The sequence below is a fragment of the Chiloscyllium plagiosum genome, chromosome 14 (genome assembly GCF_004010195.1).
Source record: "Chiloscyllium plagiosum isolate BGI_BamShark_2017 chromosome 14, ASM401019v2, whole genome shotgun sequence".
In the NCBI taxonomy this organism is placed as follows: Eukaryota; Metazoa; Chordata; class Chondrichthyes; order Orectolobiformes; family Hemiscylliidae; genus Chiloscyllium; species Chiloscyllium plagiosum.
The window spans coordinates 23,018,191-23,041,274 of record NC_057723.1 but is presented as its reverse complement, the minus strand read 5'-3'; the positions used below and the strand labels follow the sequence as shown (position 1 = coordinate 23,041,274).

The window sequence follows — 23,084 nt, the reverse complement described above, 5'->3', positions numbered from 1 at the left end:
AGGCAGTCCTTGACTGAGTACACAACACCAAATTTTTAAATCTGATGCTAGAGCCAGAAACCCTGGGATGACCTGGAAACAGCAAGTACTTCCAACTGCAGCAATGATGTGGAGATGCTGGTGTTGGACTGGGGTGTACAAAGTTAAAAATCACACAACGCCAGTTTATAGTCCAACAGGTTTATTTGGAAGTACTAGCTTTCAGAGGGCTGCTCCTTCAGAAGGTGAATATAGTGTCTTAAGATTTGGGAAGGCCTGTTCCTATCACATTCCTTGGACTTTGTCTGTAGCCTGAGTCCCCTCTACACTAATGTATATCGCCATGGCTGCAGACTCTCTTACTGCGCCCCCCCAAATAATCTCCTGTGCATTCCCAGCTACCTTCCCCCCAGCCAACCCTCCCTCCCATTTTTTTCTCAGCCCCTTCAGGTCTCCCCCACATTCCTGATGAAGAGCTTATGCTCGGAATGTCGACTCTTCTGCTCCTTGGATGCTGCCTGACCGGCTGTGCTTTTTCAGCACCCACTTTTTGACTCTGATCTCCAGCATCTGCAGTCCCCACTTTCTCCTGCAGTCATCAAAGTCACTGTTCAAAGATCTGTGACAAATGAAGCTTTCTGCAGTCAGACACTTAGCTGCCTGTGAGAGATGAGCAATGCTTGGTGATTGTGACATCTCATGTCCTTGGAATATATGCAGAGGCTCCTCATCTTTCATATGGCTCTGACATTACCAGATTCTGCCACATAAATAATACTTCAGCAGACATTGTAACAGTACAAGTGAAAATATATTGACAGAAGTGATGGCTTATTTATAATGATGTAGCACCCATGTTACCTATGTGTCTTAATAAATTATCTTTCTCTTCTGCCTCCCACTACATCTAAGTGCAGTTCTATAGTGTACCTGCTCTGTGATTGTTGAAGAGTGTTGGCCCAGTCAGGACAAGTTTCATCATCCCCATGATTCCTTGCCATTGACACTGCACATATGTGGCTGAATTGATGGAATGCAGAGTCAAGTATATATCTGGCAGCCATTGAGTCATCTGTTGGCTCTGAGTCTCTGAGATAGCCATCAATCTTTCCATAGAGACAGCCAGGTACACTCATACCAGAGCCATCACAGTAGTGAGAACATTGAAGGACTCCTTAACCTTTTATTCCGGTCTCCGGAACACTTGACTGAGGTTCCTGTGTCTGTCTTTACAGGTTGACTATGTCACTTATAGCCCAGAATAGGGGCACCTCTTCTGTGTGGGGCTGAGAAGGTTCCTAATCTCCAGCAATCCTCTGTGTGCCAGAGAACATGGGCACTTCTTCTCTGACTGGCTGCACGAGTCAGTAATGTGCCCACCAAATTGTGTCCACTAGCCTAATCTAGAAAGAAAAGCCACTGAAGTGAAGGTTTCTGAGACTGTGGAGATTACAGGTGAATTTCTTTGCCAAAACATCTTCTGAGAAGTCAGATAACAGCTTGTGTGGAAGAAGAATTAGTTGGTGCTAGTGTTAATCACAGAGAAACATAGCACAAAGGAGCATATTGGGCTGGTTGACCATTGATGTCTCCTCACCAGCCCATGAGCAGTCACTCAACTCTCTTCAACTCATAAGGAATGAGCACACCTCCATCTGCCTTGGACCTCTTAGCCCAGTCGTGGCCAGAAATTCCTGCAATGAAGGAAAGAGAAAAAAAATATTAGGATGGAAGCAGGCTATTCAGCCCATTGAGTCTACATCAAACAGCATCCCACCCAGACCTATCCTTCCTCTATTCTTGTAATGCTGCAGTTCCCATGGCTAATCCACCTAACCTATACATTCCCGGCACTATGGGCAACTTAACATGGCCAATCCACCCAACCTGTACATCTTTGGACTGTAAGAATCCGACGCAGACATGAGGCAAATGTGCAAACTCCACGCAGACAATCACCAAAGGCTGGGATTGAACCTGGGTCCTGGCACTGTGAAGTAGCAGTGCTAATCACTGAGCCACTGTGCCACCCAGGATGCAAGAGTAATTGGTTCTCAGGCAGGAGCAGTAGATATGGTGAGAAGTCTTCAGCGAGTGAGCTGAATAGGCGGAATGTAGAAAGGCTTAGTAATGTTGAGGGTGAGCTGGATGTGAGGCCTTGAGTGGACATGATGCATGTGATGCTGAGTATTTTAGTATATCCATCTTGGTGAGATGCATGTGCAATGGAAGAGTTAGAGTGAATGCTGGTCATATGAATGTGAAGTAGCAGAAAGAATACAGTGCCACTTCTCCTTACAGAGTGCGAGTGATCATTGATTTAATAAGTAAATCCAGGGGAACATCATCTCAGAATAAGGGTGGGCCATTTAAAAGTGAGAGGATGAGGAATGTTTTCACTCAGGAGATAGTAAATTTTCAGAATTCTGAACCTAAGATATTGTGAAAACTCAACCATTGAGTGTGTTTAAGACAGAAATTAAATGGCAGATCCAGCTGGAGGGCTGAATGGCCTTCTCCTATTCATATATTCTACAAGCAAGCAGTCCCACACGAGAATCATGCTGAACACATATTGAACTTTTTAAAAACTTTATACTGAGTATGATTGTGTAGTTTGTGCTGTCAATGTAGCACCCTCAGTACCAGAGGGACACTGTCTCAGCTGTATATGATAGAAATGACAAATAAAAGTTACTCTACTCCATACTCTAATCTAAAAGTACCAAGAATATTAAATGGTGGTCATGTGCATGTGCAAATGTTGCAATAATTGCTCTTAGGATGTTCCTTGTATTTTAATGTCCAAAGCAAAACATCTTTATTTTCTTACTGCCAAATCATCCATTTCAGTATTCCTCATAACTGCACATTTTCAATCCAGATGAGAATTAATTTGTCAGAAGAATGGAGATATCTTAAGTGAACAATATCCTTGTGGGAGGATCTGGACTTGAAATAGGATGCTCCTAATTATCTAATGGTATGATGCCCCTCATATGTCTTATTTAAAAATTTAAAACTTTTTTTTAAAAATCTGTAGGTATTGTAATCTTTATATTTTGAAATGGATCATTTGAAATTTCAATATATATGTTAATTGTAACTGTGCAGTGTTATCCACCATTGTGATAGTAAGTGACAGTCAGAATAATTTTAACTTTGGGCAATGTCCCGACTGTCACATAGACTTGTTGGTAATAGTCGAAGACATAAATAATCAGAAAACGTCCTCCTGCGTTATGTGAGAAGCAACATTGCTAGCAGCTATTGATGCATCAGAGTTTTTCAGACAGAAGGAAAAATTTTCATTTATTTGTTGCTAGGCCATCAATTCAGTACATCATAGCTCAGTTGGTTGGACTGCTGGTTTATAGTGCAGACAACGTGGATTCAATTCCTGTACTGACCGAGGTTAACATGCAGGTTCTGCCTTCTCAACCTCATCTCTCACCTGAGGCACAGTAACCCTCAAGCTAAATTTTCCACTAGTTATCTCTCTCTCTGATGAGGGAACAGTTCAGAAGAAAACTCTTAACCCAGAGAATAACAAGAATGTGGAACTTGCTACCATAGGAAATAGCCGAGGTAAATAACATACATGCAATTATGATGATAATGGATAAGGGTTATTCTAATAACAGTCAGATTATACACACCAGGATTTACCATTTGGACTAAATGACCTGTAAATGCGTAACATAGTGGCTTGAGAACGTAAATCCAGTTTGAAACAAATCTGGAGGTCTTACTGATGGAAATGGACGAGAATACAGGTCATCTGTAGACCTTCCAAAAAAACTCAAAGGGCTGAACCTTAGCAGAAATCTGCTAAGTGCAATATTTGGCACATTTCCTCGAGAGTTTAACTCCACAAAGTCCAGTGGATTTTCCCAAACTAGCCTAATTAACCAGGTGCCACACCTCCATGGCACTCAGCTTGCCCAATGGTTACCCAAATTCCCAAGCTCAGCACAAGGCAGAGGTACTTATCACTGCCAGAATATCAGGATTCCTGGCCCCAGCACTATATAGAACATAGAACATATCAGCCAAGTATTGTCAGTCTAGCAATTTTTAAGAAGATTTGTAGCTCAAGTTGATGATAAGTCTGTAAGTTAGCTCACTGAGCTGGAATGTTTGTTTCCAGACGTTTCATCACCATACTATGTAACATCAGTGAGAGCCTCTGGTGAAACGCTGGTAGTATGTCCCATCTCTCTATTTATAGGTCTTGGTTTCTTAAGGTGGGTGATATCTTTTCCGGTTTTGATGGAGTTCTGGTTAGAATGCCATGCCTGTAAGAATTCTCATGTATGTCTTTGTTTTGCCTGTCCTAGAAAGTGTGTGTTGTTCCAGTCAAAGTGGTGTTCTTCCTTGTCTGTATGTACAGAAACTAATGATAGTGGGTCACATCTTTTGGTGGCCAGTTGGATCCACCGCAACTGGTGGCAAGGTTCCTGCTAGCTTGTCCAATGTAGTGTTTTTTACAGTTCTTAAACCGCGACTAATGAACCTCAAGGATCCAATAGATACTACCAGCAAAACTAATGCCATTTACAAGATACCATGCAATAACTGTAAAAAACCCTACTTTGGACAAACTAGCAGGAAACATGAACACCAACTGGCCGCCAAAAGACACAACCCACTATCACTAGTTTCTCTATATACAGACAAAGAAAGACACCACTTTGACGGGACAATACACACATCCTAGGACAGGTGAAACAAAGACATGCATGAGAAATCTTAGACGCATGGCACTCTAACCAGAACTTCAATGATAAACACATAAATTTAGATCCTATCTACCTCCCCTTGAAAGAAAGAACCAGAAATGACCTACCTTAAGAAACCAAGACCTATAAATAGAGAGGTGGGACATACCACCAGCGCTTCACTGGAGGCTCTCACTAATGCTGTTACCTAGTATGATGACGAAGGGTCTGAAAAGAAACCTTCAAGCTCAACAAGCTAACTTACATACCGTCAGTCCAGAGCTACTCTGCACAGTTCAGGACATTAACTCCAGACATGGCAGAGAAAGAGAAATTGGTGCCTAACTTTACAGACAGGGACCTGGAACTCCTGGTGGATGCAATGTGGCAGAGGAGAGCCATCCTCTTTGTCCAGAATGGGCAGAGAAGTCTGTACCACCAGTGTCTGAAAGTCTGCTCTGAAGTTGTTCCCCCAGGTCAGTGTAGTCTGAACCATCCAGAGGAACACCCAGAAATGTGGGAAGAATTTCATTGATCTTCTCCATTCTGTCAGGGTATGTACCACCATCTTCTCTGTGCAACCTCACCTACAACACTCACATCCTACCAAACCTCATGTCTTAGCACTCTCACATGCAACATCTTCCCTCACTCACTCTAACTCAATCCCATCAGACTAATAACCCTGCCTTGCCTCGGTGCTTACTTTTCATTACCCTAGGACACATCTCCACCTTTATCCCTACCTGAATCAATAATGACACCTATGGCAGTCACTTTTATCTCACTCAATTCCTCCCATTGTCTCATTTCAGGAGGCTATGGTCCACAATAGGGCAGAAAGAGCCAGGACATGTGGTGAGGTGCCCAACATATAGCTCCGCACCCCCTATGAAGATAGGATCCTGACTGTGATCACCCCAAGCACCAGACTGACTGTGCTCAATTCTGGACTGATATCAGATGCTGCTGTGATATACAGCACTGAAACCCTCTGCCTGAAGTGTGTCTCCTAGCACTAAAACTATAGAAGTTGCGAGTCAGACCACATTTGGAAGCTGTAGTTATTTGGTCTCAGCAAATTGAGGGGGGCTGTTACTCTGCCCAAGTTTCAGCCAGCTGCTTCTGCTCTCCTTCTGCTTAATGTTTCTTTGAATTTGAAATAGAGCTCTTGAAACTCAAGTGAAAGAATTATTTGTCCAGTCTTCTACTTTTGTTGCATAAGCATGGACAAGCTCAAAGACTAGGAGAAAGTGAGGACTGCACTTTCAAAAAAAAAATGCACTTTTTTTTCAGAAAGTATGGCGCCACACTTTTCAACTCTCGAGCTCAAAAACTGAGCATTAAATGTGTAGGACTATGCTTTATTCACACTATTTTTAACTTCTCCAATGATAACCTGTTTCATGTTGGGGACAAAATCTTCCCTCCTGTTCTTTTTGGGCTCTACCTTAAAATGAGATCATAATCCTGAACTTTATGTTTTCTCATTTCCAAAAAGAAAATTCTAAATATTTGGCAACAGAGTATGGGAGATTTATTTGTAATAAACTGACAAAAGCATATTGTTTATACATTCCAAATTAAAAGATTTAATATATGTATTTGCTAATTGTGCTTACTTAGCTGAAGAAGAAAGCTCTAAAAAATCAACACTAATGCATAAGATAATGTTATTTAGAGTAGGCAGGAATGTGGATTTGAGATTACAATCAGAGTAGTCAGTGCACAACTCAAGGGGCTGAATGGCTGTTTCTTGCTTCTGGTTGCTCCTATGGACTTCATCACTAGAAAAAAAAGTTAGCAACAATGAAATAAGAGCATCCAAAAAATAAAAAGGAGTCCTCAAGAAAATCTCTCATGTAGTCCTCAAAAAATATTTTGACTTTGATGGCTGCCCCAAATAACTAGCATTATTTTAACATCTAAACATTTCCCCTAATACTAAAATAAACCTACCTTTAAAGAAAATTAATGGAAGTTGTTTGAAGAAATTATTGAGTTCCACATGAAGGCAAATGGAAGAAGAACTAATGGAGTCATTAAATCAGAAAGCTTTTATTACTCTTTCCATTTTAATTGTGTACTTAATATAAGTTGAGCTCTCTCTCATCCTCATATCTATTGAGCCTGTTCTCCAACAATATCAATGTATAATTAAACAGAAATATCGAATAAAAAGGCAACAATTAACAGAAAAAAATTCTGTCAAATTCATTAATCTTTGAATCTGGTAGCCCTATTGATGGCATTCATTCTGTTTATATGTCCCATTTTTCCTGCCCTCCTTTCCTAATGGAACTGATCTTTAATGACATAGCTTGGGCTGCCACTTTGCTGATATCAATGTTAGTATTATTCTGTGAGTTGGTAGTCTATTATGGAAAATGTCACATCAGAACCTATTTCTATTCTTTTTGTGTAGTATCTGTAGTAGTACACCAGCTGAGATCAACTAACTCAACATATCTCAAAAGACAAAACTGAGGTCTTCTAGCTTATGCAGGTATGAAAGTAAAGCAAATAATGGCTTTACACTTTTAATCATTAGGGTACTTGTAATTGATCGACTACCGTTCTAAGTGGACTGTATGGTAAAAATATTAAGGAATGAGATTCATGTCAGCCTTGGCTCAGTGCAGCACTTCTCTCCTCATGAGAAGGTTGCGGGTTCAAATCCACTGAATAATTTGAACATCTGATCTCACCCTACACTTGTGTGCAGTACCACATTGCAGGAGATCTGTTATCTTTAAACTGAGTTGCTAGCTCCCTGTTCAGGTGTACATGCATTGCCCAGCATTTATCCCTTAGTCAACTTGACAACAATAGATTGATTAATTATTTGGTACCTTCCCCTGGAACCGTAAAAGATGCAACACCTGCCGGTACACCACCCCTGTCACCTCCATTCAGGGACCCAACAATCCTTCCACGTGAGACAGAGGTTCACCTGCCTCTCCTCCAACCTAATTTACTGCATCATGTGCTCCAAAAAATGATTAATTAGATTGGAGATACCTAAGGATATGAAGGATAAAATGAAAGTACTTTCTTTCTATGAGGTCATAAACCACAAGAATGAATCTTGAAAGATTATCATGATTAATTCTTAATTTAACGGCCTTGGAACACAATCCAGGACGTCATGATATGCTACAGGATCTCACATGATGCTGTCTACGTGCATTTTAAAATATTATCTGGAAGAGATCAGCATTTGTTAGGGTTAGACTTCGCATTTGAAACCTGGATTTGCTTAAAAAAAAAATCAAGTTACAAATGTTGACCAAGGACCCTAAACCTATCGGATTCCAGACCTATTGTTATGCAATATTTCAAGAATGATTTAGCATTTGCAATTACTTACTCTAAGAAGTTCAATTTATGGTTATAACTTTAAAATTGTCAAAGTTCTTCAGCTTATTTATTAAAATTACAGCTCTGCTATGGAAGTAGATTGGTGACTGCTTTTCTTTTTCCCTGTAGTTTGCAATCTGATTTGATTTTTCTCTGCTAGCCTTTTGCTTGACAACACTGCGTGGTTAGCTTTGATCAATTGGAAATCAGTTTGGAATGTTGCACTCAAGGATTTCTATGGTCAGACAGACACAAGGGGAGGAATTTAAATTTTCCAGGATGGATGGGTATTGGTGAGGCAGCAGAGTGAAAAAGCAAATGATGCAGACGAGTTCAGAAGTCAGGAGAAACTCACCACCTTCTGAATTTTTCTGCAGTGCACTTAACGCATGAGAAATCTTCATGAGACGGGTTGATCTGAGACTTGAACGCGTTAAGGCATTTGTAACCTTAGATTCTATCTTTAATTCTCAGAATACAATTTCTCAGACTTCTGGATCTCCCTGTTTAAAAATAAGAGAGGACAAGGCAGATTGAGGAGCTGAGTAAATAACAGGCATTTTTAAAAACCTTGACATATGATCGTTTCCTCGTTACCTGAGTGAAAGGGTTTTGTTTAAGGGGTTTGTGATGAGAGCAGTCTTTCACTGATATGGAGGTGATTTCTAAGACTTGAGGTCATTTCTGCTGCTGGAGCTTCAGACTGGTTTTGGGGGCAACTTAGGCAACTCCATTCTGGACGGAAAAGAAGGATTGAACAAAGAGCTTCAGTTTACGGGAGGCAATACAGGATATAAATACAAAAGATTAGCTTACGAGATGTGACTGAGTACCTGTGTCTCAGTAAGATCAAACATTCTGGTCAGGTGGTTGCTGACATTTTCAGTTTTATAAAAGGAACCATTTTCCAAATGAGTCAGCTGGACTTGCAAAGGTGATATTGATCAAGCAGAGCATAAATGTCCTTGTCTCCTGCTTCTTCCAAGTGATCTCCTGCTAGTGTTAGTGAAATCTCACAGAATTCTCTAGTATGTTATCTCATCCAATTTCTTCTTCGAGTCCTGTATAGCAGAAGTCATCTGAAGTCTTGCTCCTGGTGAGTTGGTGCACACTCTCCCCTTTCGTCTCAGTCTGAATTCACTATTCTCATACTGAGGGACTCACCAAGTGCTGATAATGACTCTATATTAGCTTCTAAACTCACATTCTCAGTATTTGAGCTTGTGGCTTTGAGTGTCAGATCATAAGCAGGTACTTCTTTGTCAGAGGTCTGGTCTAGTTCTTGCCCTTCATGCTGAGGTGGCAGTGAATGACTAGGTAGTCATTCTTGGGTATCTGAAAGCATAAATGCAAAGGAGACATCTGAATGAGTGAAGGCAACTGGAATGAAAAGCATCTGCAACTTGTATTGTCTGTTAGATAACAGGATGAGGGGGAGCTGGAATTTGAAAGGAGACATAAGGAGGGAATACACCATTATCCTGAAAATATTTGACAATGCTGAATTCAACATACTCAGTCACATTGTACCCATGATGCCCCCTTTCTTCTCCAGGAGGCCCAGGTTAAACAGACATGCCTGCCTCCCACTATTCTCTATTCCTCCCTGTATTTATGAGCCATTTCACTTCACAAAAGGAGAAGGAAGGATCTCAGTGTGTTGCAACATAGCTGGATATTTTTGAAAGCTGGAAGAGGAGATTGAAATAATTAGTATTTTGTGAGAATAAGGTGAAATATCACTGACATGACTGCTGATGAATGAGTGATGGGAGCATGGTGTAACAATGGGTTTAAAATGTTGCTGGAGGGATAGGGTGGGAGATAGTATATGAAGATGCAATCAATAAGTTTCAACACCTATGCAAGCTTATTGCACTACAAGTCCTCTGGCTCCAATACTTCCACCGCCTGGCCATCAATTCCCATTCCCTTTTAATGTGTGGCTTGAGAGTATTGTGACACTTTTTCAGGAACATGGCATCCTTTCTGCTTTTCACATCCATCATTAATGGCTCCAGAGCAATATTAGAAAACCTCAAAGCCCTCTTCCTTTCCTGTTGTTTCATTAGTGCACTCATGCTTCCTGCCAATCTTTTTCCCAGAAATAGTCTGCAACACTTTCTATTCAATAAGTACGGTGTCCCTTTAAGGGTAGCAAGCTACATTGAAGATACCCAGACAAACTGTGTGAAGTGCTACCCATCTAAACTGCTGCATTTTCTGTTAAATGTGTAGCTAGTCTGCAATGCCTTTCATTGTGGACTGCAGAGTGAAATCATTTAGATAAGGAAAAAGCATGAATTTGTGAAAACTAACTAGTTGGTATAGGTGATCCCCCTTGTCAGAAAATAGATCTTTACCAATTTCTTCCCCTTATTCTCTTTTAGCTTATAATCCTCTCATTATTAAGAGCATTAAGCCTGCAAAGTACATGCTGTTGACATTTATATTTAAATCGGATATGACAGCATTGTTAGGTTTTGATTGATTTTTATTTATCTTCACTGATATTTAAACTGTGCCTTAAACATTGAGTTTTTTCCATTAATTTCATTTTTATTTCCAGTTTTGAGCATACATTTATATTGTTCTTAAGTTTCAGTTCCATTAATAATATTGGATTTATCTTGTTTATTTTGGGACTGAAATCTTCTGATAAATCCCCAAAAGAAAATACCTTTGTGAGAATTCTATTCCAAAGGGACCTATAAAAGAAGTACACTTACCAGTTTGTAAGTCAACAATAAAACTTTATAAATTTTTATACCCAAATTTTCTTCTGAATATCTCTTTCTGCACTCTTCCCTGCAATTGACTTATATGAAATAAAACAGAAAAATTAGAATTGACAAGAGTCAGAGGTGATAGAAAGGAAAATGGAGATCATAATGAAATGGAAGTAATACACATGATTATTTATTTCTCCACCTTTTTTCTCTGTATAACTGTTTCTAATAGAGATACAATACTTGTAGGAAGCTTTTTTTTAAAATCAGCAGGAAATTGTTTATTTTGTCTTTTGCCCTGATCTGCTTAACATACAAATCCCTGACCTGATACAACCCCAGAGCAATTTCATTGGGATTGGCTGTACTTGTATTGAATTAATTCAAATGTTTCCATTTACATCAAGAATAAAGCAAAGAACAGCCTGTGTGGATATTTTCAGTTCATCATGCTTTATCACAAAGAATGGAATCTTGATAAGATTTGAACAACATGGGCTTTGGTGAGATTTGTAGCAGAATTGTGAGACGTCCAGCGAGACCACTGGTCTTCGGGGCTAACCTGATGCATCATTTGTCCAACTGCTGCGTATGGAGCAGTGTTTCTTGCTAGGCAGCAGTGAATTGCCTACTGAGGAGGATTATTGCTTGTTAAACATCTTATAAACTACACACCTCATTAATATAAGAACATCAGAAATATGAGCAGGAGTAGGCCATCTGGCCCGTCGAGCCTGCTCCATCATTCAATAAGATTATGGCTGATCTTTTCAAGGACTCAGGTTCACTCAACATAACCCTTAATTTCTTTACTGTTCAAAAATCTATCTATCTTTGCCTTAAACATATTTGATGAGGTAGCCTCAACTGCTTTGCTGGACAGTATTGACCAAAGATCCACAACCCTTTGAATGAAGAAATTCTTCCTTAACTGAGTCCTAACTGCATCTTCTTTTCTTAGCAAACACACCAAAGGAGCAGAATGTCCAGAATTCTTGACAAAGAAGTCAGTGCAGGTACCTGGTAACTTCAGCTTGCTATTCACTACAAAGAGTCTCCTGGTTACTCAGCACCAAAAGCCATCACTCATTATGATCCAGCAGCATGCACTACCTGTCCACGGATATTGGCACCCAATATTAACCAATCTCTCAGGATTCTCATGGCACTTCTATGATCCACTTGAGGTACACTTAGGATGTACAGGTCTGCAGTGTAGAACTCACCAGGAACTAGCATTGAAAGACTGTTGCCAAGATACTTTGTACACAGGGTCAGTTACCCAGTCACAGATTGTATACAGCCACATCTCAAGGCTGCTCACTTGATTTCTTTGTACTTGCTGACTTAACACTTATGAGTACATTCATAATGTCATACATTGCCTTCCAATGCCATGCCGTAGCATGCTTGTTAGCACCCTGGACTTTCATTCAGAGCCTAAAGGTTCTCAGCACTGCAGTATTGACATGCTCTCTTATGCAGACATAGACACTGCTTGTCACTAGAAATCCATCTGGGGAGGGGGGATATCTTACTGAACAGCACACTAGAAATAGTTCATGGTAAGGTGGGGCTAGAATCAGAAGAGAGAAATATATAAGGCAGAGTAGGTGCTTCACAAGAAGAGTTGGTAAGATGTGGTGGGAAATCTCTCTAGGCTTCATAGCGAAAGCTATTGAAAAAACTCAGCACAACTTACACAGGTAAAATAATGTCAGATTCAGATTTTAGTATCTATTGGATGAAACAAACTGGTCAGATATAAAACTAAAAACTTGCAGGTATGAGATGTTGTATAAAGTAAATGTCCTGAAAGGTTTAATGTTGGAAACCACTTTCATTCCATTCGATCTGATGAATTCGTAAAGACTTGAATGGGCAAAGCGGACAGCTTAGGATCTTGAAGAGGACAGACCTGTTATCGTAATTCTCTTCAAAGGCTTAGTAATAATATCAAACATATTAACATAGCTTGTATCTGATTACAATCACGCAATAGTCTATATGCTGGTTAAGACAAAAGCACCTTCCCATCAGGACTCACTAGTGATTTTCTTCTCCAACTTCATCTGGAAAGTGTGTTTGGTGCCTTGGAGAGTGAGGAGAGAGGCAGTGAATGATCAGTGTGGCTCAATCTGTGATTGCATTGGAAGGTACCATGGGGAGTGAGAATATTTTGGAGTCATGGAGGACTAAATGAACTGAGTACCAGAAATGAACCTTTTTCAACCCAACGTATGCCCTTAGAGCCAATCATTGAAACGTGATGGTGCCACCTAACTACCCAGCTATATACTGGTAGTGGTTGTCTTTACACCACATATGGTGCATTAACATTCACAAACTCAGGGCTTCCCAAAGTATTTTGTAGCCATTGAAGTATTTCTGATATGTGGTCATGATTGTCCTGTGGGAAATATAAAAACAATTTTTGCATTGAGCAAGTTCCAGCAAACAACGAGGTGACAATGACTGATGAGTTGATTGAAGGACAGCTATTTGAAATATAGCCATGTGTTTTTGTTTTTCAAATCAATTTTAGGGAGCACACAGATTCAATATATCATTCAAAGACAACACCTTTGACAGTATTGACCCGAGTAGTGTACTTGAGAGACTTGAGCACAAATATCAAGTTAAGATTCAAGTACACAACCTTCTAATTCAAGCCCATGTTCAACCTCAAAGTCCTCTTCCTTTCCTGTTGTTTCACTCGTGCACTCATGCTTCCTGACATTTTTTTTGTCCAGAAATAGTCGGCAACACTTTCTATTCAATAAGTACGGTGTCCCTTTAAGAGTACCAAGCTACATTGAGATGCCCAGACAAACATATCCATTGCAATGTTTTCCCATCAATTTCTATGGCATTCCTTTAATAATTAGTGAGTTATTTAATTTGTCAACTTATTTTGGCTAAGAATGCACAGTTCTGCACATGTTGAAATGTTGTACTGTACATGTACATGGTTTGCTCTGAGCAAGAAATGTCTAAAGGAGTTTAAATTTGACTTTAGCTTTAATTCCAATTGAAACATATGGGCATATAACTTTCTCTTCTGAGGCTAGGTGCCATGGTATCTCATGTGCAGGAATCATCCTGATCCTAACCCTAACCTTTTGGGAAGTGAGGATGCAAGTTACTTTGTTGTGTTGTATCAGTCAATCAGCCCCTATATATTTCTGTGACATACACTTACCTATTGTATAAATCTTACCTGCTCCATTGGGGCCAGTGGTCATGGCTATCCTAACAGAGTGTAGAGGCAACACTCTGAAGTAGAATCCCAATGGTTGGCTGCACAATGAGGCTGGTCAGTATTCGCCCAGTGGTGTATATGCGGACATCCTCTGAGGCAATGTTGGGTTCACTTTCATGGAGAGCACTCGAGTGCAGAGTTTCACTTTACTACCAGAGCTAATGGGTTCTCTATAGTGACATGTCTCATTATATGTAGAGCACATGAGCAATTTATAAACATCAATTATTTCACATGTAATGATTCAGCACTTGCTATTCCAATGGAATGATGGAAATGTGAATGCACTTGTTACCAGTAATCCACAGCAGCATTCTGTGTTGTATTTTGATGTACTTTACCCAGGAACAAGGATGCAGCCCAAGGTACATGTGGAATTTGTTCTGCTCTATTGCAGCACATAAGACTCCAAATAGGTGTCGCATTAGGAAGGGGCTTAATAAGCAGATTTCATGAGCAGAACTGGTCATCAAATGCATCTCCAAAATGAGTACAATGCATTTATCCAAATTGCAGTGCTGCACTCTTGCCTAGATGCAGTTATCATAACCATAGGTCATGTAGACCATGTATTGTCTTGTTAATATTGATTGATTGCTGTGCACACTACGGTAGCACCATTGCCATTCCTGACATCATGTGATATGTTTTCTGTGGTTTGTAGAGGAATATAGAATTGAAAAAATAATACGTTCAGAGCTCAGTCTGAATGCTGACAATAAGCTACAATGGTTGCGATGAGAGTTCATTCAAGAAGGTGCAATGGAACAGTTGTGTCATAATCATGTGCTGTATTCCATCTCAGCATGTGTGATTTAACACAGATAGCTGCATGCATAGGGTTTTAATAAGTTATGTCAATCTCTGCCTGGTGGGCATGGCTTTATTATGGATATGCTGATGGGATACTTGCCTCATTTAGTGTCATTGATACTTATGTGAAGATGCCAGATTGCAGGGTTTCAAACTATGAGGGTTTCAAACTTGAAGTGGTCCATGTTTATGGTGAAGAGGGAAGTGGCCATAGAAATTATATCAAACTCACTGATGTTCGTTCACTCCCTTGTGATGGATGGGGAGTAATTAGAGTCATAGAGACAAAGTACAGAAATAAATCCTCCAGTCCTACCAGTCCGTAATGCTAAGCTAAACTAGTTCAGCTTGCCTGCTCCTGGCCCATATCCCTCCAAAACTTTCCTATTTATGTACTTATCCAAACTTCTTTTAGATTTTGTAATTGTGCCTACATCCAACACTTCCTCAGGAAGTTCATTCCACATGCAAACCATAAAAAAATTGCCCCCAAGTCTTTTTTAAATCTCGCTCCTCTCACCTCAAGAATGTGCAACTAGTCTTGAAATACCTTATCCTATGGAAAAGACAACCTTCCATACCTGGCAACATCCTGGTAAGTCTCTTCTGAACCCTCTCCAGCTTGATGGTATCCTTCCTACAGGAGAAAGTGAGGTCTGCAGATGCTGGAGATCAGAGCTGAAAATGTGTTGCTGGAAAAGCGCAGCAGGTCAGGCAGCATCCAGGGAACAGGAGAATCGACGTTTCGGGCATAAGCCCTTCTTATGCCCGAAACGTCGATTCTCCTGTTCCCTGGATGCTGCCTGACCTGCTGCGCTTTTCCAGTAACACATTTTCAGCTCCTTCCTACAACTGGGCAACCACAACTGGACGCAGTATTCCAGACGAGGCCTCACCAATGTCCTGTACAACCTCAACATAACTTCCCAACTCCTATGCTCAAATGACTAAACAATGAAAGCAAGCATGCCAAACGCCTTTTTAACCTCTCTGTCTATATGTGACATAAATTTCAAAGAATTATGTTACTGCATCCCTAGGTCCCTCTGTTCTACATCACCACCAAGGCTGTACTATTAATTGTTTGTCATACCAAAATGCAATACCAAGTATTTGTCCACACTAAACTCCATTTGTCATTTTTCAGCCCCTTGACCCATTTGATCATGAACCCTTTGTAATCTTAGAAAAGCTTCTTCATTATCTGCTACCAATTTTGGGGCCCTCTGCAAACTTACTAACCAGCCCTCAATTATTGTATCAATGTACAAGGATCCTTATGTATAAGCATGTAACCAGAGACTACCTGATGACCATTGCTACATTGGAAGATCTGATGAAAATCTAGTTTTGGATAAGGACCATAGGTAATAATCAAAACCATGCTGTGCCTCTTTGTTGCTTTAATGTTTTCCACCTCATCATCTACTTCTTTTTCAATATCTGAAGAATGTATAGAAGCATCCTCCTACTCACAATTCCCTTTTTGTGATTTTTCTTCTCCCTAAACATTCCTGTCTTCTTCACTGTTCTTTTCATACTCCAGTCCTGACAATAGAGTTAACAACCTACCCACAACCAAGACTAAATTAAAAGCAGTTTGACATTGACATCAAATCAATTATGGAAACTAGCCAGCACCAACACCCCTCTCCCCCATACACACGCTGCTAGAAATTAAACAGCAGTTTTGAACATAAATTTGCACCTAACCCCTATGGAATGCCCAAGTATTTTAAATAACAAGGCGGCAGAGTCTTTGGTGATCGTTAGCACATGATTTGCTGAGTGAATTTTACATACGATAAATTGGGTAAATCATTTCCACAAAAAGCTTAGGTCCAGTTTCTGGCCCAAGCATTCCACTGATCAGTATTGACAATTTTATCCCAAAGACCACAAATTAGTCTACGCTTGTCAAAAATTATAATGAAAATAATTATTGTCCATACATTCTGCTGTATGGACAATAAAGCACAGCAGCACTATAATGTGAACTCTTTACACTAATAAAACAAAGGAAAATGGTCAATTACCAAATATTGTCCTGCTGATGAGCAAAAGGCCAGCGATTTCCTATAATTTATATACCACCTCCAGCTAGCATCCTAAAGAAACATACAAATAGGATCAAACAAGAGCTCCTTAAAATAACACTTCCAGTCCTATCAGTCATCAAGGTGAACTGCATGGCCAAAACTATCTCAACGGTGACTTAAACCTGAATTTAAAAAAAATAAAGGCAGGCTGACTGCAGTCTGACTTGGGACATACTCAACATGAGACTTAAAGACACCTTTAACTTAATGTATAACTTAATGTGTTACCAAATTAAGCATAAATCAGAACTATAACCATGTTTTGGTCCCACATTATATTTAGAAGAATGGTGTCAAAGAAGAATATATCAATTGATATTACTCAAAGCCTTAACATTAAATCCACAATGTGAGATGAAACTAAATAAGCTTAGACATGCAAATCTACATCCAGCAAATTTGAGGATTACATAGATTACTCACAATACAGATAAAAAGAGATTTGCAATAATTTTAGTAAAGTTACATTCTGCAGTTCAAATTTGAGGACCATCTGCATTTTACAATAAAAAAATGTGATTTATCACAATTATACTTAGGTGAAGTGAGAAGAATGTGAGTTGACTCTTTATGACAGTCATTTTCAGAAGGTTGGAGAAGGAAAGGTGACCTGGTTTGATAATAACTACATTTGCAGTTTGCCTGAGTAGGAAGCGCAACTTTTTGATTCAGATTTTGATCTCATATGATTGGAGGCAAATTAGCATTGGATCAGAAAACAGGTCAGTGCTTGACACACTATCTGCAATAGTCTTTTTCCATTACCGCCACAGAGTACTAACTCAGGTTTGACAATCCCACTTTTAGATTTAATTCCATATGCCTTCAAACTCATCCATATGCAAACGAATAGGGAAAATATTTCAGTTAGTGTAATCTGCAACTGAGCCAAATGCAATCATCTCAGTCAGTAAGTAACGTGTGTGCACATTTTAACTCAATTTTCTTAACTTTATTTGGACACGGTTGTCACTTGAAACTGATGCAAAGCGTTCTTATTTATACCAGTTTAAACTAACTTCAGGATACTGTCACACATTTGTCCTTGATATTTCTCATGCATTCTTCTCCTCGATTGCATTCTTATTGCTATCTAATTTCAAATCAGTTGAATCTGCTGCTGATACCTTATTTAATAAGCTGGCATCATCTCAGGTTATTTTGGTCTGCAGTTTGTAGTTTTCTCCCAGGAATTCATCTGACTTGGAGGTCTGTAGATCCAGGATCCAGGATGGCAAGCTGTTATTTATTATGTGCTGCAGCATTAAATTTCAAACAAATTCTGGCTAAAAATGAAAACTGTTGGCTATGAGCAAAATGTTGGAAGTTAAAGGGAGAGGTTTGTAGTAACTGAAATTTATGGTGTTAACCTTATGACCATACAAATTGGTACAGGGCAAATGAGATTAAAGAAATGAATCTGTGACACAAAATATGTCTAACAGCTAAAATCCTGAAGAAATGTAGACAAAGGCAGAATTGGACTTATTACTCTGCAGATCACCCTAACCTTAGGACTGCGAACTCAGACAGAGAATCAGATAAATTGTATCAGGAAAGGGCTCATTATTTGGCCAGACACAATTGATGTCAGGAAAATTCATTGAGAGAAAGGGTTATTATTTTTATTGAAACCTGATTAATCACAACAAACATCCCTAAAAGGGTGTCTGGCAAGGTGTCCATTGCTATGGAAAGTTTCAGGACTTTCAGCACTCACTGCTGAGGGGGCAATATGGGTTGTGGATCATCAGAGACTGCCATCAATGTCTGGGAAAGTGGGAGTTGTACCTTCAGGATGGATTCCAGCTGAACAGTACTGTAACCAGTGATCTAGCGAGGTGAATAATTAGAAAATTAGAGAGATTTTAAACTAAATAGTGGGGACATGGGATCTAATTTGGGAGTTAATGAATCAATGTGTTAAGACAATAAGAGAACAGAGTAATAGCTTGGGAAATGATAAACAAAGAGTGACAGCAAGAAGAGACTACAAACATAAGAATAAATCAGAAGATAAATCTAGAAGGTTAGAAAAAATAATACAAGAATAAAACTAAAGGCTCTATATCCGAATGTACATAGCATTTGGAATAGAACAGATGAACTGATATGCTCAACAGAAATTAATAAGGTATAGATTTGATTCCCTACAGTGCAGAAACAGACCCTTCGACCCAACAAGTCCACACTGACCCTCCGAAGAGTAACCCACCCCAGACCCATTTCCCTCTAATTAATGCACCTAGCACTATGGGCAATTTACCACGGCCAATTCACCTAGCCTGCACATCTTCGGACTGTGGGAAGAAACTGGAGGACCCGGAGGAAACCCACGCAGACACGGGGAGAATGTGCAAACTCCACACAGACAGTGACCCAAGGCTGAGAATTGAACTTGGGACCCTGATGCTGTGAGGCAGCAGTGCTATCCACTGAGCCACCGTGCCACCCCATAGTTTAATAGTTGTAATGGATTCATGGCTGCAGCATGACATACATTGGGATGAGTTGATGGGATAAATAGGTGCGGACTGTGCACATCTAATGATCCAGTGATTGAAGGCCAGACTGAGGATGTGCAGCTCATTATGGTGTCCAATATCCTCAGTGTGAGTGAGCTGGTGGTAAGTATGATGAAACATCTGTTTGGAAAGGCCCATTGGGAACATTGCAAAGAGTTACAGTTGTTCAAAAAGGTTAATAGCATGTCTTTGAAAAATTGACAAGGACAGACATTTTGTGAATATTGTCACAACTCACTGAGATCCTAGTTTCCAAGTGCCAAGAGCTGAAGTTGTTGATCTCCAACATCTGCAGTCCTCACTTTCTCCTGGTGAAGTTGTTGATCATCTTCCTTCTCCTTCAAATTGAAGAGGTACAGGCAGCTGTCTCAGTGAGTTGTGATAAAATCAAACTCTGTTATTCCAAGAGTCTTCACAAATGTGAAAAGTTGGTTAAACCAGCAAATTGCACATTTTTACCTTCCTGATTAAGAGATTAGATATGATTTATTTTCTCATTAATGAAAAAATAGCTATTTATTGGAACAACTAGTTTTAACCAATGGCAAAAAGTAGACAAGTTGACTGTTAATTTATAACTCTATAACTTAAAATCTACCCCTTTCTTAAAATATCCATACATATAAAAAACAGGCACATGGAGACAAGACACAAATATTATGAATTGGGAAAGAAATATATATCTGAGAAGCAAGGTTCTGGCATCAATATGGATCACATATCAAAGTGTTGTTTTCTTGCACCTCCTTCCAATTCTTTGCGAAAGGAGCAATGCTGTGGATACATCAATTCCCAGTCTTTCATTCATTGCTTCAGGATTGATTCTTCTTGTGTCACAGGAGCTGGTTTTCCACTTTTCCTTTCAACTTTGCAGAAGGAACAACTTCAATTGCAGCTTACTGAAATTCAACTGATGTTGGATACATGAACAAGTTTCTTCTAAAGAAAGGAGATGGTTCAGAAAGATTAGAAAATAGGTTACCTCAGTGTAAGGGTTTTAGTTGAAAGCTCCATACAGAGGTTTTTGTGTAGAACACAAAAGGGGTTATTCAAAACTCAAAAAAATGTAAACTCAGTTGCGTGACTAATAAAGACAAAAGACTGTCAAACTCTCAAGTACATGAATTGGAAGAAACAGTTAAGTCAAACTAATAGATGTAATGCAGAAGGGAATTCTCTCTGGTATTTAGGTACTATAAAGTGATTGTATTTGACCATGCATTTCAAAATCTTTCATTGTGTTATGTAAGTAGCTTGCTATTTTATTTTATCTTAATTTATTTTGTATGATGAGCTTCTGTTTTATTGTTAAACAGAAGCTCAGGTTCTCACTAGGGACCACTCTGATATACCACTGTCTCGAGATGCAGGCTGTGGTACAAATTCCCATTCTCTAGACAGTTGCAGACTCTCATATTATAGTGCTTCTCTTAGCAGGTCTGACGCACTTTTGTTATTTGCTGGAGCATTCCTCCTTGTTAAAGATATTGTGTGTTTTTTCCCTGTGGCATCCTTAAATCTCAGCTCTTTGCATTGCTGACCATAATGCATGTGCAGGTATTTCAGGCTGAGTTTGAAGATCTCACAACGCTGTCCATCATTGGGTAGGCTCAATCAAATTGAATCCATACAACTAGCCGCATGAGCCGCTACTCATGATAAAGTGGCTGTCACCATTCTTTAAGTTTTAGAAGGTAAAAGATATCTTGGTTGAGTATGGTAGGGGAAGAATACTTCCTGGTCTACCAGAAGAGTCACTTCTCGTCAAGAAGATGTAGCTTATATGTTAGCCTTTTCACTTTGAGGAGGTCCTGTTGTTACATGTTGTTCCTTCGAGATCCTATGCTGTGCTGTTGAAAAATCCATTCAAAGTAAGATGGAGTTTTTTGGAACTCCTCTTGATTGAATCTGTCAAAATCTTTCAGCTCCATATGCAACAATGGGAATAGGGGCTGCAGGAATCGAATGAAGTTAAGGCAAAAATCAGGTCAGTCGTTAGTGATGGAGCAGGCTTTAGGACCTTGTTATCTACTCCTGATCACTTTTCTTATGATCTTGATATTTTTTTTCTCTCTCTCTCTCTCTCTCTCTCTCTAATTAATTCATCAGCAAGATGTTGGAGTCCAGAAGTTCAAAGATGAACTTACTTTAAGTTTCAGCCAATCAGTTCACTTCTAAAGAAGTGTTGTCTCATATTAAGAGCACGGTTTGATGTATATTTATTTCACAATCTTTGGGAAATATCTGCACATTTAAAATCTATTCTGCATCTTCTGTTGTTGCTTTGGGCACTCACTACAGCATGCTTATGTGTGCTATTTGCTTTGATAGCTCATTGCATTGGGATTTCTTTTGGGGGCCATATCTTGCTGATCTTTGACCCAGGAAGATAGATTGAGATGGAAGGTCAAGTCAAAAAGTGTAGTGTTAGAAAAGCACAACTGATCAGGCAGCATCCAAGGAACAGGAGAGTTGACATTTTGAGCATAAGCTTTTCATCAGGAAGTTTGCCAGGTGAGCCTCCCTGATTATGTTAATTATATGGATTAAACCTATTGCATTTAAAAGTATTATGTTGAATTTGGCATCAAGGAAAGATCAAAAATTCAAATCTTGATTCAAAAGTGACATGAAGGAGATAAGCCTTTGTTTAGGAGAGATTTCATGTCAGAGACAGAGACAACCTACTCAGCAAAGAATTTATGTTATGTGATGGTGATTACTCAATCTTCAAACATCATGTTCTGTTTCATCTATTAAAAAAACCACAAGAGCTGGTGCGCAGTTATGATTATATATTGATGTGCAAGTGTATGGAGAGATTGCAGAATACCTTGAATGCATTCTATTTGTTATCATGGAGTATTAAGGCCTATAGAAGTCTGCAGATGTGTAGTCTTACAGTAGGTAGCGACTGTAGCTATCATGAACCTCTGCAGACATTGTAGCATCAACTTCACAAACCAACCAGTACAAGAGTTTGACAAAAAGAAGATACTCTACAGCCAATCATAGCTGTATCAGCTTCTACTTAAGTCATCCAAAATTAAATGCCCTGACCTGTTGTCTCTTGTCATATTCTACATTCTATAATTCAATGATTTCTGATGTTTGATACATTCAACTCCTCTTAAAAATTCAAAATCTGCATATTTATACAACAAATAAAACAGAATTATTGCATATAATTAACTAATCTGATTCCAGATACCTATCTGTTAAATATTTAACATGACAGGCATATTTTACTCTTTGCAGCTGACACTTCCTGCCTTCCCTTACCTTTATAGAGTCAGAGTGGTGTAATTTTGAAGAATTAAGCTGTTAGTAGTGTGAACAGGTTTTGAAAACCACAGGACCTTGATGACATTAGAACAGTTGGAAGCTTTGAAAGGGATTGTGGGAGGGAAAAAGCAGTGACCAGCAATTAATAGCAGTTTATACTAATCAAGGAGCTTGTTAAGTAGTAGACCAGGTTGAGATTGGGCCTTCTAAATGTTTTTATGATGAGCCCAAACATACATATGCTTGTTTGTCTCTAGCTATATGTTCACCACATGCCCTGGTAATTAATGAGCATTAGTTTTTTGAATTTG

General features: G+C 39.3%; 1 long non-coding RNA gene across 5 annotated transcripts; it reads right to left on the bottom strand.

Moving 5' to 3' along the window:
* Nucleotides 1–844: 844 nt before the first annotated feature.
* Nucleotides 845–22,877, bottom strand: LOC122556898. 5 transcript variants are annotated; one of them, XR_006313690.1, is made up of 7 exons: nucleotides 22,771–22,877; nucleotides 19,727–19,826; nucleotides 16,901–16,972; nucleotides 8,894–9,395; nucleotides 8,658–8,795; nucleotides 8,416–8,563; nucleotides 845–1,673 (listed from the first exon to the last, which is right to left on the bottom strand). It is a non-coding gene; the product is annotated as an uncharacterized LOC122556898 (long non-coding RNA). The 5 variants fall into 5 exon arrangements; XR_006313686.1 differs by lacking the exon at nucleotides 845–1,673 and adding an exon at nucleotides 6,255–6,487; XR_006313689.1 differs by lacking the exons at nucleotides 845–1,673; nucleotides 16,901–16,972 and adding an exon at nucleotides 6,257–6,487.
* Between the last annotated feature and the right edge of the window lie 207 nt (nucleotides 22,878–23,084).